The sequence below is a fragment of the Leopardus geoffroyi genome, chromosome D4 (assembly GCF_018350155.1).
Source record: "Leopardus geoffroyi isolate Oge1 chromosome D4, O.geoffroyi_Oge1_pat1.0, whole genome shotgun sequence".
Taxonomy (NCBI): Eukaryota; Metazoa; Chordata; class Mammalia; order Carnivora; family Felidae; genus Leopardus; species Leopardus geoffroyi.
In genome coordinates, this window is record NC_059342.1 from 19565828 (window position 1) to 19581857 (window position 16030).

A 16030-nucleotide genomic window follows, 5' to 3' on the forward strand; every position below is an offset into this window, starting at 1 on the left:
ACCATGATGCCACTGGACTTTGAAGACAGAAACCGCCTCGAGACGGTTTCTCACCCATGAGTGTCAGCGTGAGGCCAAAACTTCCAGGAACACTGGTGTCTAAGTGAACGTCCATGAGCCTTTTCTTAATAAACACCATGTCGCTGACAAAAGATGGACCCGTTTAAAGACTTAACTAAATACTTGAGGATAAAAGGGAAATAGAGAGCGGTTGAAACCTGAAACCAAACTGTACAGCTTCTGCAAACCCAGCTTCTCGTCTCCATCACTGTGGCTCAAAAAACCACACCAAGACAATCTTCTGGAAGTCAGGGCCTAGGAAACCTGCAGTTCTTATGTGGGATGGCTTCAGTGTGCCCCTTTTGGTCCCCTCTCGTCCCTTCTCCCCTGCTCCCCGTACACATCACACCACGTCAACAGCGTCCCCGTGCCCTCTGGCTTTCAGCAGGTTCAGTCAATGGGGACCCTGGCAGGAGACTTCCTTGTGCGGTTACTTCGACCTAGATGTGCTCCAAACTGACTTCCATGGCTCTGCTGAAGGTAACGAATCGCATGATTTACTCTTGTGTACCAGGCAGAAGAATGCCCGCTCCGCCCCTCCCCCCCCACCCCCGCCGACACACAAAGATATTGATGTCCTACTCCCCACAACCCGTGACGATGTTACCACACAAGGCAAAAGGAAAGTATGCTTGCAAATGAAATTATTAAGGTTGCTAAACAGTTGACCTTAAAATACGGAGATTATCCTGGATCATCTGGGTGGGCCTAACGGAATTATAAGGGTCCTTAAAAGTGAAAGAGGGAGAAAGAAGACGTCACAATGATGTCATGTGAGAAGGACCTAACTCATTGCTGCTGGCTCTGGAGGTGGAGGAAGGGGCCACAAGCCAAGGAATGCAGGAGCTTCTGAAGCTGGGAAAGGCGAGAAAAGATTTCCCCTAGAACTGCCAGAAAGGAGAGCAGCCCTGCTGGCACCTTGACTTTGGCCCATAAAACCCATTACAGACTTCTCACCTCCAGAAGCCTTGTGTTGTTTGAAGCCACTGGCTTAGTGGTGCTTTGTTTTAGCAGCAACTGGAAACCAATACCCTCCTTTCAGGTTCTGGTAACCATGCATTCTCCGCTCAGGCAGAGATCACTGAATCTCCTGGGTGGTTCCTATCCACACCTTTGTAGACAGCCTTTCATGAATACACCCAACTCCACCCATTTTGACTGTGCCCTTGTTGGAACCCAGAGGCCTCTATTCCTGCCTTTTCTCCTGCTAAAAGAAAATCAGTCCCTTTTCACTCTTAGCTCCAAATGGAGCCAAATTTATTAAAACCCAGAACTCTTCTCCCTTTTCAGTGATCTATGAATTTATTTCTCTTGGCAAACGGCTCACTTTGCTGTGCTGTAATTCCTCCTCTGCCTAAAGGGTCACTGGGCCAACCAGCAGGTCACAAGTCAGTATCAAGTCAGTCCAAAATGATGACGTCTGGCACACACTTTTTAAAAAATATCATTTCAAGAAACTGCCTATAGTTTAAAATATTATGAGAATCAAAGGGTCCTTCTCCTTTTCGTACCCGTGCATTTTTTTGTGAAGCTACTAAACTTATATATAAGAAAGCTATTTGCTTCATATAATCTGTGGCTCAAACTTCAGGCACTTTCTGACTACATCAGATGTCAGCCTTGGTTAGGAAATTGTTATTTCAGGATAGCCCAATTAGACATTGTAAATACCAAGCAGCTAAGTCCTTGGAGCTCTATGTGTAAAAGGCAGCATTGCCAACCACGTAAAACATGGAAGATGGAGGTTGACAGATGGCTGGGTGGTCAATGGGCAGGTGCAAGGGGTATCCTGGGAACAAAGCCCAACCACAAGGTACCCAGAGTTCTAAGCTAAGCTCTGCCAGTCACTGGCTCCGTGTTCTCTTGGCAAATCAGCTTTTTCTCTGGACATCAGCTTTCTCCCATCCATTATAAAACTGGATCACTTTTAATAACACTCCAGCCCTCATGTTCTAGGAGTCTATGAAATACAGGGTTTGAAAGTGCTACAAGATGCTATTCCAAAGTTAGGTAAGATGATTGTAACCAACCTTAGCAACGCTCATCCATTAATTCCTTCAGACAACAGTACTGAAGAGGGCTCTGTGTCAAGTACTATTTTAGGTGCCAGGAATAAAAGGACGCATAAGATACCTACCCCTGCTCCTGAAGAACTTAATTATTTTGAAGGGCAATATTTATTAAATTATTAAAGTTGCTATATTAGAAGTTTACATGGGGTATGACGGGGTCACAGATCAGGGCTTTTGATTCTAATATTCCTGGACAGAGAGACTTGATCAAATAATCAATAATTATTTGCCAGTAGCCAGCGAAACAAAGTATGGTGGTTAGAAACAAAAATAAAATAAAACCAGATCATCACAGACAAAATGGTTAGCTGTGATATTTTATCGATCTTTACTGGTTGCCATGGCTGAGCAAACTGTCAAATGATCAGTTGCATATACTAACTGTATCCATGAACAAAATAATCCAATCCACAGTACTTCTCTAGAAATTAAAAAAAAGAAATTTTACACAGTGGCTTCTTGGGTGTACACAGCAAATGAAGTATAAAAGGAGTATAAAAATGAAAAGTGAGTGTTCCAAAATGGAAATTAAGCATCCCTTTTTTGAGTTAGGAATTTAAGCTCAGAAATTTGAGAATACAAAATTGGGTCCAGAGTTTGCCTATATTAAAACAAAAACTTTTTAAATAGAGGCGTATAAGGTTATCTCTTTTTATTAAAAGATGGGCAGTCCAGAATTTATTATCGTCTGAAGTTAATGAATACACAGCCCTCGACAAAATATATTCATGCTTTGCATCTCAAAGATGCAAATTAAAAGATGTCTCCACACTGGATTTTGAAACAGATAGCTACTGAGCTCGAAAACACCTCCCAGTTGAAAACAAAGCTCCCTTGGGAAGACACAGTGTCCTCTGAAAACCTTTCTTAACCCCTCAGCTGTCTAGACATCAGTCTTTATCACTGTCCGCAGACCCCATTTCAAGGCCCAGCTCAAAACGGACCTTTTCCGTAAAACCTTGTCTGAGCATCCCAGGTGACTAGGAGCCATACACTCAACAGTGATGGTCTCTGTCACTCAGAGGGGCCTCTCAACAAGCAAGGGCTTTTTCTGGTTGCTGGTTAAACTACACATTGGTATTCCCTCAACTCAACTGAAAACCTCAGAGATGCCAAAACACGAGATTCCAAAATTCCTTGCATCACGAACACCTGTTGTGCTGGTCTAAACTACTTCCGATGTATGTTATTTTGCTCCTTGTAAACCGTTTAAAATCCTCCTTGGGGGTGTGCCTGAGTGGCTCAGTTGGTTGAGCATCTGACTTTTCATTTTGACTCAGGTCATGATCTCATGTTTCCTGGGACTGAGCCCCATGTCAGGCTCTGCACTGACAGCGAGGGGCCTGCTTGGGATTCTCGCTCTCTCCCTCTCTCTCTCTGCCCCTACTCTGCTTGTGCTTGCTCTCTCAAAATAAATAAATAAACATAAAAAAAGACAGAAAGAATTAAAATCCTCCTTGGATCAAGGCCAAGTATAAAGAAATAAAGAATCCCTGATAAGGACACAAGGTCTTAATAAAACATTATTAAGTGAATGACTGGTTTAAAATGTTGCAATCAGGGGCATCTGGGTGGGTCAGTTAAGCGTCCAACTCTGGATTTTGGCTCAGGTTATGATCGCATGGTTCGTGAGTTCCAGCCCCGCATCAGGCTCTGCGCTAACAGTGTGGCGCCTGCTTGGGATTCTCTCTCCCTCTCCCCCTCTCACTGCCTCTCCCCGTACCCCCCACTCTCAAAATAAATAAGTAAACTTAAAAAAATATTGCAATCAAATAAACATATGTTGAAATTGTATACTCATCTGAAACAAACCCCAAAGTGGGTGAGCAGAGTGAAGTCAAGCAGCAGAAGGGCATCTTTGGGCTCAAACCCATGGTGTGAGTCCATCTCCAGGTGGCCCTCCTGAGGACAGAAGCAGTTTTCCTTTGTGAAAGTGAGGGAAAGTGACAATAACTGGGTATGGAAGCAGCACGTGCAAGAACATGCATTGAGGTAACTAATCCTGATTCTAAACTGCAGTCTTTTCTATGAATTACAGTTGCATCCCTGTGAGAACTGGCTCATCCAGTCCATCTTATTCCTAAACATGGTATTATGGAAGATGACCAGACACAGGTCTACAGGAACATGCAGGAATAAATAAAGCCTTTCAAACATCCCATCGCCATTAAGCCCCTGCAGAAGGATTCAAGTAGGCGATGGGTACATGTCACTATCAAATGGGACCGATAATTTAGTTTTGTGATGCCAATCTAGGTAAAATCTACCAGCCCTCAAACATCTTGATACAGGCAATTTTGCTTGAGGGAAGTCAACTGTCATGGGTTACCATACCCTGACCTCTTCTCTTGTCAGGGATGCAACAAGGAAAATCATTAGCGTATCTTATTATGTACTTCTTTTAATTATATATCATAGTACATAATATATAAATATACAATATCTATGAATATCACTTAATGATAAAAACAGCAGCAAATTATATTACTAAACCAATTCAGTATCAGGACAGTTCTATGGTTATAGTTTTCTTTTCTTTTTTTTTTTTTTTTTTTTAATTTTTTTGTTTTCAACGTTTATTTATTTTTGGGACAGAGAGAGACAGAGCATGAACAGGGGAGGGGCAGAGAGAGAGGGAGACACAGAATCAGAAACAGGCTCCAGGCTCTGAGCCATCAGCCCAGAGCCCGACGCGGGGCTCGAACTCACGGACCGCGAGATTGTGACCTGGCTGAAGTCGGACGCTTAACCGACTGTGCCACCCAGGCGCCCCAGATTATAGTTTTCAAAATAACTCCAAACTCCATCCAAACCAAGTATTTATGATGTTCATGGGTCACCTATTTTTTTACACCTGCAATAATGCTTTGCAAATAGTCAACCCTCATTGGAATAAACCAAACTTTATGAATTATGAGTCTGACGCTACTTAATGATTCGTGGCCCAGTTTGATTAACAGACCTACCTTTAATAAGGAAGCAGTTTATTAAGTTTCTCCCTAAATGATATCTCCCATAATCAGCTTTAAATATACAATTTAACTATGAGAAATATGAATGCTAAATACCAGGAGACAAGCTGTATTTACTGACCTAGTCTATATATTTCATATTATAAACAATATTGTTTCCAACTGTCTCCCCACTGTCCTTGTCAGTATTTATTGACATAAAATTTTATTTTTAAATAAACTAATCATGTAAGTAGTCATTCTATCATCATTCTGGTAGAAAAACAACACAAAGAATTGACATTCAGGAGAGGAAATTCAGTTGTATAATTTGTAGGACAAGCCTGATTTAATGAAGTCAGAATATTATATTTTCTACTCTTCAATGTTAAGCCATTTTCTGTCACAGTGGAAAGAACGAGTTCCAACCGTAAGTGCTTCAGGAAAAAACATCAGAGGAAGAATGATAAAATTAACAGATCATTGTCGCCAGGGTTTATCACAGCATTTCGGGGACATATAAAATATGTGTGAAAGATGACTGGATGTATAGAAGCCTAATTACTTGGGTCAAGAAGCCTAAATAAGTGTAATCAACTTATGAGGAATTTTGCATTACCCCCTCTTGGAATAATTTAGTTACCGGAATTGTTAAACAACTGTATCTGTTACATATAAATGTAGAGAATGGGGCAGGAATTAAATCTTGTTAAATACTTGTTAAATATGGACATCATTACCTTGCTGAAACATTCCTATCTGCTCTCAAATGCATCTAGGATAAGACCCAAACTTCACCGGACAGCCTATAAAATGCTCCTTAATTCGGCTACTTCCTACCTATATAATTTTATGAACCACTACCCCTCACCAGGGCCACCATTCACCCTCCTCTGAGGGGTCTTACTGCCCTGCCTGTGCTCACACCTACCCCCTTCCTGGCATGCCCTCTCCATTCCCCACCACTCAAGGGCTGACACAAAGTCCCCCTCTGCCACCAGGGCCGGTAGAGTTCACGTAGATTGGCATCACAAAACTACATTATCGGTCCCAGTTGATAGTGACATGTACCCATCGCCTACTTGAATCCTTCTGCAGGGGCTTAATGGCGATGGGATGTTTGAAAGGCTTTATTTACTCCTAATTGACTTTCTAGTTAGATAGAGAGTAAAAAAATATATAATTTTATTATTTCTATGTATATAAAGATAGATCCTGTTCTAAGTAGGGTCCTGATAGTAGAGACTTTGCCTTTGAGATCTCTGAATCCCCTGCAGTCACAGCTAGGACAGGATAAATAATTGCTCCCATTCATCACTTGGGTCTTTTCAGTAACTTTTGAAGGTAGCATGCTGATAGGACAGCTTTTAAGACTATGGTAAAAAATGATCTTCTGGGTCAAGAAGGCTAATGGAGAGCTTAATCAGCTAATGGAGAATTTCTGCACAGTTTCCTTTGGGGATAGTATAGGTATGTGATATTGACAAACACATATGTTACATACAGATAGGGTTAGAGGCAGCAGTCTGAAACGTGTATTTAGAACATCAGAGAAAATCTGATGCCTGTTTTAATCGCTACCTTTCTACCTACCAAAGGCATAGGCTTTACCCAACCTTAACACCTCAAGCCGTACACTTCAAATGGGCACATTTTTAAAAATATTTTTTTAATGTCTATTTCTGAGAGAGAGAGAGAGAGAGAGAGAGCACGCAAGTGCAAGTGGGGGAGGGGCAGAGACGGCAAGAAGGAGACACAGAATCCGAAGCAGGATCTAGGCTCTGAGCTAAAGTTGGCCGCTTAACTGAGCCACCCAGTTGCCCCTCAAATGGGCACATTTTATTAAATGTAAATGATAACTCAAAGTCAAGTTTTAACAGAATCTCTTAAAGCTTAGTTTTCACTCCCTACAACATATACTACACTATATGTTATATATGGTACCTAAAAAAACAAAAAATAGTCTGACAGTTCAGTTTTCTTTTTCCTTGTGATACCCTTCTATTTTCTTAAGATATGCTCTGTAGGTTCTCCAGAAAAGAATTACAACCTTTTACCCAGAACTGGCCTCTTCCTAAATTGCAACCATGACTCACTCCCGGGATTATGCTTAGAGATGAGAGAAGCCAGCCCAGTGACCTGATGTTCAGATGACATGGGTTAAATGTAGAGATCAGAAAAGTTATTCTCAAAACACCCAGAGTGGCTTAAATTTCTCCTTGCTTCTCTAAAGCATAAATGGGGCTTTTGGGGTTTTCTCTGGCGGTGGAGGGGTATATACGGGGAAGGGGATGTGTTCTGAAATCAGACAAGTCTTCCTATGGTGGGTTATTCTGATCCCTTCTGTTTTCTTCAAAGGCAAGGTAGAGAAATGATGCTTCTTGGTGGCGTCGCCTCTCTGATCCTCACCCTGCATCACTCTCAAGTCCCCAGATGGAGTGATAAAGATGTGTCACTTGTTTAAAGTATAGTATAAAAATATCGCTCTTTTCTGATCTATAACAGAACTGCAGAGTTTTACTACCTGAGTGGACAAAAGTGAAACCTAGGATTCTTTAACATCAGAAACCAGAAGCCATAAGAGAAAAAGTACTCTGATAAGATAGTATGAGATTTTCTGATGATCTGCGCCAATGGTGAATTTCTCCAGGATGTGTGTGTGTGTGTGTGTTTGTGTATGTGCAGGGGGCACATGCAAGGGGCCAGAGAGAAGAACGAAAGTGTGGATAAAATGATGTGTGCTCTACATTATTATCTCATATGTGCTGAATTTTAAGTTTTATTTTATTCCAGGGCTGATAAGGAATGCATTTTAGTAGGTTCCTCTAAAGCAAATGATAGACATCATGAGCGTCCCAAAATTTTCTGAAGGGCAAATTATTACTTATTCATCAAATTCTTATAACTTCCTACTATATTATATATTATTCAGTATTTCTTGAGCATCCACTCAACACTGAGCTAGGCAAAGCAGAACTACATGAAATATAGTGCAAATGCACCATGGTTTGGTTATGAAGTCTGTACTGACGATAACGATCATGTGATTAAAATTACTTGTGAAAATTCCTAAAGTCACCATCCCATTACCCTTAAACTACTATGCTCTGAGTTCTCAGAAGCTTTTAAAAGCCGAAACAATAGGGGCGCATGGGTGGCTCAGCTGGATGAGCATCCGACCCTTGATTTCGGCCCAGGTCACAATCCCAGGGCTGTGCGATCGAGCCTCACACTGAGCTCTGCACCGAACGTGGAGCCTGCTTAAGTTTTTTCTCTCTCACTCTCTCCCTCTCCCCCCTTCTTGTGCTCTAAAATAAAAAATAGTTTTTTTAAAAAAAAAGCCATGGGCGCCTGGGTGGCGCAGTCGGTTAAGCGTCCGACTTCAGCCAGGTCACGATCTCGCGGTCCGTGAGTTCGAGCCCCGCGTCAGGCTCTGGGCTAATGGCTCAGAGCCTGGAGCCTGTTTCTGATTCTGTGTCTCCCTCTCTCTCTGCCCCTCCCCCGTTCACGCTTTGTCTCTCTCTGTCCCAAAAATAAATAAACGTTGAAAAAATAATTAATTAATTAATTAATTAATTTAAAAAAGCCAAAACAGTAATTTCTTTTGTTTCTCTTACCACATCAGCTGTGTCTTTCCCTTCCCTAGAGCAATGGAAGGCAAGGTTTAGCTTCAGAGGAGGCACTAGGTATGAGCTCAATTCCCCACAGGCTAAATGTGCACGCGACACAGCTCTGTTGTGTAAGAAACGGCTCATACTACAAACATGTATTTCACATGTGTTACAGATTACAAAGCACATTTTAACACACTTTAGCAAATTAAGTTCTTGACCACAAAGTTGTGTGAAGGGCGTGGAAGAAATTACCCTCCATTTCACCGATGGGGACACCGAAGCCCAGAGAAATGGAGACAAAATCCAAGGTCACACGCATCAAGGCTGTCAGCATTTCTGATCCTGGTCCTGTGCTTTCTATAGTATACCAGTCTCTGTATAAGTACCACCCAGACACAGAAAAGGGGCTTATGTGTACACAGAAAACAACACAATCCACCCAAAGTTTGCACAACCTGACAAGCTCTCTCTCCCAGGGGTAAGGACTAATGAGAAAAGAAGAACAGAAAATCCAAGGTAGAATCTGGCAGAAGAAAGATCTGGCTTAGAGGAAAGTAAGAGGATAATTCCAGGTCATGAGAATGTTCCCACAAAGGTACCAGAGGGAAGGAACAGCAAGCAAATTTGCCTCGCTGGAAGGAGGCACGTACTAGAGAGCATAGTAGAATATGGCTTTGTATTCCTCTCTTGGGGTCTAAGCCTGAGGATGTTACAACACTCAAACACCCACATAGCTGAAGGTAACTGAAGAAGAGAAACAGAAGGGCAGTGACAGTGGTAAGCAGATATTTGCAGCACAATGCAGTATCTGTGTATTTCACATGCAAGATACAACAGCTGATACCTACTTGTGCTTGGGTACTAAAAGGAAATGAACCTTATTGTATTTATTATCCTTTTTTGAGACTTGACTTTACCTCCAAGGGAAATAAATGCTTATGTATTCTCTAACAGGGCTAATGGCAGAGAGATCTATTTATTTTATATGTATTTGCAGTGCTCTCATGACTTGAAAATTTCCCCCCAAATGAAAGCATATGCAGGAACCAAATCACTGAGCTGCTCTTCTCTCACTGCACATAATGCATTTAGCAATTTATTGGCCGGTGGTTTTGTGTCGGTGGCATTTCCTGAGCCATAACAATAAGGAAGGGGTGAGAAGGGCCAGGAGGACGGAGCCGGGGAAGATGAAATGATGTCTGGAGGAAGACAATGAGAGGCAGCGACAAATACTGTTTCTGAGCTCAGGTGGTAAGGAAGACGCGATGTGTCCCAAAGCAGCTGTGTGCCGAGGTGTTCAACAAAGTAAGGACATAAAACACCTACTATGTTTGTGTTCAGATTTCATGACCAGAGGTGGTTCTCATTAATGTATGGACTAAAGCCTTGGATCATTCATCTTCCTGAAGTTCACAGGCAACAGCCAGGCTGCAACAGGTACCTCACACAGTGTACTGGGCTCAGACTTGCCTTGGGTATGTCCATAAAGATTAAACAAGTCTGTCTTCCTGGACCTACTTCCCTTCTCTGGAACCTTCTACTGCTTCTGGCCTGGGCTTGAACTCAGGGCAGTTACCCTGGATCCAAGGTACTCTATCTTCCATCCCCTCTCCTATCACCAATCCCATCTCAATCTCTTCCAACCTTAACCCACTAGCCCATGGATGTGCAGATAAAACTAGATACCAGGACCTTCAAAAGAAAGGAAATGGTCATTTTAAGGAGTCGAGATAGTCTCTGGGGCGGGGGGCTTTCGCCACGTCCCCCAAGCCCGTGAAATTTGGTAACCACCATTTCTAATTTACATGCAAGGGTGGCTAGACGAAGCAACCCATCTGAAGTTTAAAGTTCAGTGTGATTTATTTGACCCAAGCTTACTGAAAACCAAATTCTCTGCTTAGGCTCGAGTAAACAGCAAAGGGGGGAAAAAACCAAGAAAGTGTTATCGTTGCTTCCGATAACTAATGCCGGTCATACCGCTCAAATTTGAAAAAGGTCAGCTGGTTACCTGATATCCTAGACCCACCTCCATTTGTGTTGGAAATTAAATCCTCTGCATGGTCTCCGTGAACGTCTTCAGTCAAAAGGGCAAGGGGTTATGTTAGCCCACATCTTGCTGTTAGAATAAGTATAAATGCAAATATAATTTAACTTTTTACCAGGCTCAGAAATAATCAGCTATGCTAACTATCCCCAAAGAAGGCAGGAGCCGACAGCCAGGCAGACAAGCTATTGGGTTGAGAGCCTGAGCATTCGCTGGAGGCCAGTCCATCTACTCATCTACTAATTACTTTATGGATATGCTTCCCGCAAACAGGATCTCCACGGAGCTCTCGGGGATGGGGAAATGCCTTGGAAAATGGCCACTTTCACAGATCAGAGCCAAGTTTAATGCCAATAAAGAGCCTCAGAAGATGAGCTCATAAACCAGTGACCCTTTCCTTGGTAATTAGAAGGAGAATCACAGAAGCCACAATGCTGAAGGCATCACTTTACACTTCAATCACGCAGACAACGGGAACCTCTCAGGGTGAGTGACAGAACAGGAAGGCCACGCTCGACAGAGGACAGAGAGCGGAGCTCATGGAAGCCCAAGAATATAAAAATAAGAACCCCACCCCCCATCTACCCACCCGCTGTCCACACCATAATCAGACCAACTAGTTTAGCTTGCCATCACTATTTTTCATGTGTAGTTTGGGCAGGGGGGTGGGGGTAGGGGAAGGGGGGAAGGAGGGAGTGGCTGAAAAGAGAGAGAAAGAGAAGAGAGAAAGAAACCTACGCACGAAGAGGTGGCAGGTATGCAGTAGAATTTCCCAAAACAGCCACTACATACCATCCAAACGATTTCCCACCATACCCGCATACCACCAGGATTATTATTCACTTATTTTTAAGACACCTTGTCCATGAAAATCAAATCCCACAGGCCATATACACCTTTCAATAAACATAAAGTAGAACTAGTGATTTTTTTATTTTTATTATTATTTTTTTTAACGTTGTTTTTCATTTATTTTTGAGACAGGGAGAGACAGAGCATGAACAGGGGAGGGTCAGAGAGAGGGGGACACAGAATCCGGAACAAGCTCCCGGCTCCGAGCTGTCAGCACAGAGCCCGACACGGGGCTCGAACTCACGGACTGCGAGATCATGACCTGAGCCGAAGTCGGATGCTCAACCGACTGAGCCACCCAGGCACCCCTAAATTTTTTAATGTTTATTTTTGAGAGAGAGAGAGAGAGAGAGAGAGAGAGAGCGCAAGCGGGGAGTGGGGGGAGGAGGGGAAGAGACAGAGACACAGAATCGGAAGCAGGCTCCAGGCACAGAGCCGGATGCAGGACTCAAACCCACGAACCAAGAGATCCTGACCTGAGCCAAAGTTGGATGCTTAACTGTCTGAGCCACCCAGGCGCCCCTTCAGCTAATGATTATTAAGGGATTTGCTTACTAGGTGCCAGGCATTATTCTAAGCACTGAACGTTAATTCTCACCTGATCCTCATCTCTTTTGAGTCTTCCAATAACTCTGTAAGGTAAGTATTATTAGAATCCCTATTTTACGGAAGAAAGTGGGACTTGCCCTAGGTCATTCAGTAATAAATCAGTGCGCTAGCTTCCACTCTAACCTCCGTGAAAGCACTAAAAACTGGAAGACACTACAACAGCAACACCCTCAGCTTGACTTTCACGACCTCTTAACCACAAAAGAGAACCTTAAAAGGCCAAGTAGAGTTACTGAGGAAAAACCAATCACAGTAGATTTTTATGTCTATTGCATGATTAAATTAAGTGTAATAAATCCTTTGAGCAAAATGTGTTTTCGAGATACTAGCCAAGAAACTCACACTTGGGAAGCACTTGCAACTAACCATTTTCAACAGTGACGCTCCCAAGAATGATGAGACAGTCCTATAAATGGACAGGTAGATGCAATGACCCCATAACATTTTTCTAATACTGCTTCTAATTTTGGTCTTGCAGGCCAGCTCTCTCCAAAGAATATTATGTGGTAGCTATTCAAATATTCTGTACTGTCATATAATTGGTTTATATTCCCTGTTCCATTTCATAGAGACTGCCGTTATGAGCGTTATTCTTGTCACCATTTTTTCATGAAATCTGTTTTAACATGATGAATACCAAGTATGACAATCTCAGTAACAGAAAAAGCTCCTCCGGCATCCCGTGTGACAATGAGTGTTCGTACAAGCCCATCGGTTCTTTTCAAGGGACACCTGAGATTTGGAGCTGCACTGCTAGCTGACAAATGAATATATGTTCAAGTCTAGATTCTGTACGTTTGTTGGGACCCTGGTATTGTTTTTTCAGTTATGGAAAAGAATCACAGGTGGATAATACACGTTTGTCCTCCTCAAATGAAGCTTGTGATTTGAGGAGAGGGGTGATACGATTAAAGTAACGTGCTTTAATGAAACATTTTCATATAAAACTATTAGGATCCCATTTTGTACTTAAAACAATCAAACAGGAGTACACATTTTCCTTGAGACGGGGCGGAAAATGGGCTCACACCACCCTGCAAACAATGCAGCCCCCTCTGGGCTGCGACTTCTTGCTGTCATAACAATTCGTATTTACTGTGCTGTAGTTCCCCGTCTATGACCTCCAATATCGTGCTCTGAGCACTCCCCTCCCTGAAGGTCTGCGGCATTTTCAGTCCATTCTACCGAGGAAAACGGAACTTTCAAACCCTCTCCCACTTACCAGTGCTTCCCCACTTGACCCGTACATCACCCATTTAATGGACGTGTCCTTCTTTGTCACGAGCCTGGGTGCCCCATTGAGACATAAGCAGAGGTCTCATTTTTCCCTCTCACCTCAGTACCTCGCCCATTTTCAGAACACGGTGCTATGATCAATGAGTATTTGTTGAACGAATGACTGCTTCTGTTTGGTCCCTACCTTGTTTGCCAGTTCCCGGGAGTATTACGTGAACCAAGTTCTGACTCTCTGGTGGGAATTACAGGAAGCAGTGGAGGAATTATCATTACTTTTTTTAGAAACCCTTCCAAATAGAAAAAAACACAATTCAACTCAAAATGTTTAAATTCGATCTAGGGAAGATGGCAGGGTAATAGCCGAAAGTGGGGGAGAAAGAGAGGCTGGGAAAGCTACAACCTTTTCGCTCAGGACAGGCGAGGTCTGGATGTCACCCTTGTGCCTTACAAGGCTATGTGGCTCGGCCAATGCAATCTTCATGGGCTGGGCTCTTTGTCTCTAGAATGGGGATCATAGCATCTACTACAGATGATTTGGGGGATTTAAATGTATGGCACACACACCGGGCCATAAAATGCACCGAATATGTTGGCTTCCTTGGCCTTCCTAGGGCCACTTTTCAACTTCTAATTATCTGAGTTAAAGAAATTGTGATAAACCAGCTCCCAGGGCAGTTGGGGGGTGGGGGGAGGGGGGCGGCGGTGTGGAAGGAGAGGGTATATAAAAACTAAAATCTATTACGGTGCTATTAAGCAAAACATTTGAAAGACGGAAATTATAAAGTTTATAAGAGAATTTGAATAATCTTTTCGAGATGAACAAAGTGATGAGTCTGAAAAGTAATGACAAATGAAGAGCATCTGAAAAATGAGGACAAGATCACAGTTTTAACTGAAATTCTAAAATGCGTACTTTTCCTTTTTTCTGCGGCAAGTTATCCTTACACTGTTCTTACTGGAACAGTAAGAATGTTGGATCGTGCTTACTGGACATATGCCTCTGGGTATTATCTGCTCTGACTGAGTGGAAGGGCAAATTCTAGCACTGACGATTATTTTCCTGACAACCACTCAGTATCTATTTGTGGACAAGGCCTCAAATATTTTTTTAAATTATACATAATGCCTTCATTGATTAAAAACAAAAGAAAAAGTCTTCTTGCAAAGTAGCCACAGAAAGGCAAATCTGATAGGGAGATTTAACAGAAAGATTCAGGTTGTGTCTATAAACAAATCAGGCCAGATCTGAAAAATCTCATCTGACCAGTTCACTGAGGCTGAGCTCAAATTCTGCACTTTGGTTTCAGCTGACTCCTGCTGGGCTTCAAAGATTCCAGTTAGATGTGTATTCCTGGCCTCATCTGGTCGTTGTGATGCATGCACTGCATTTTCTTCCAAGGACAATACACGGTTTTGTAATTCGAGTAGCGCCCAAGCATGCCCCCCAGCACATTAACGAGCAGAAAATTGACTGGCACCTCAAGGAAAGGTGAGAAGAAATTATCTCGTAATTGATAGTATTTGGAAGTGTGTTTATCAGTCAGTCCTTCTAATGAACAAGGAAGCTGGATGGAAGCACAGGGGCCCTGGAAGAGGCCTGCCGTGGGAAAGACGGACCGGGCTCACAGCAACACCGGTGGCTACTTCACACCAGCTTGTCCTGGAAAGGCCTGTGCCTCAGTTGCCTCCACTGTAAAATGGGAGAGTTGAGAAAGATGTCCTGGCTGCTCCTTTTGTACACAGGGATTCATACTCGTTTTCATGTTCCACTGAACTCCAAACGGACCCATTTATGGTTTCTCACATCGTTTTGATTGCCACCGTTAGGCCTAGACATTTCACTGTGCCATATTTTCACTTTAGAAAATTTACTCCATTAATTTCATGGTATCCTAAATTCTATTTCGCTGACTGTGAAAAAGAATTGGCATTCATCACGGAGAGTTTTTTGTGCCTTCTGGAATCAATGCATTTTCCATTAATTGACCCCTCTGGACCCAGGTATGCACTGAAAGTGCTTTATAGTTTTCATTGCATGAAAAGCACACGCTTCCCAGAGTCCGCATGACAGGCCCGCAGCTCAAGACAGTGCTCTAGAGGACCACAAACAAGGTAGGAACGGGAGGCTAAACGCATTCGGGGTTTGTATATTTGGGTGTAATAACAGCTCCCCACCAGGCCTGGGTCAGCATGTGCCGGATCCCTCCCTCCTGCAAAGGTCTTCGCCTGTATGTCAGCGTCCCGGTGAGGCCAACGCCTTCCTTGATTCTGTACAGCATGTCCCATCCCCCTTACACCATTCTGTTCCCATAACGCTGGTCATCTTCGAACATGCTATAAATTATTACAGTGTTTATTTTCTGCCCCTGCCACACACCTACACCTACTCACGCTACCATATCAGCTGTGCAAGGAAGGGCAGGAAGGGCTATCTGGTTTGTTCCCTGAGGTAGCCCAAGCACCCAGAACACTACATGCCACATGGGAGGGGCTCAAAATCTCTTCGGTGAATAACCTGTGTCCCTTCAGCTGATTATTTTTTAACAGTTGGAATAGTTGGCTGACCCTTTCAGTCACAGCCTGTTTTCTGCC

At 43.0% G+C, this 16030-nt stretch overlaps 1 protein-coding gene across 3 annotated transcripts in view; it reads right to left on the reverse strand.

Annotated features, from left to right (window-relative positions):
- Positions 1–16030, reverse strand: part of GNAQ (G protein subunit alpha q) — a 317449-nt gene that overhangs the window by 150468 nt on the left and 150951 nt on the right. The window lies entirely within an intron of this gene.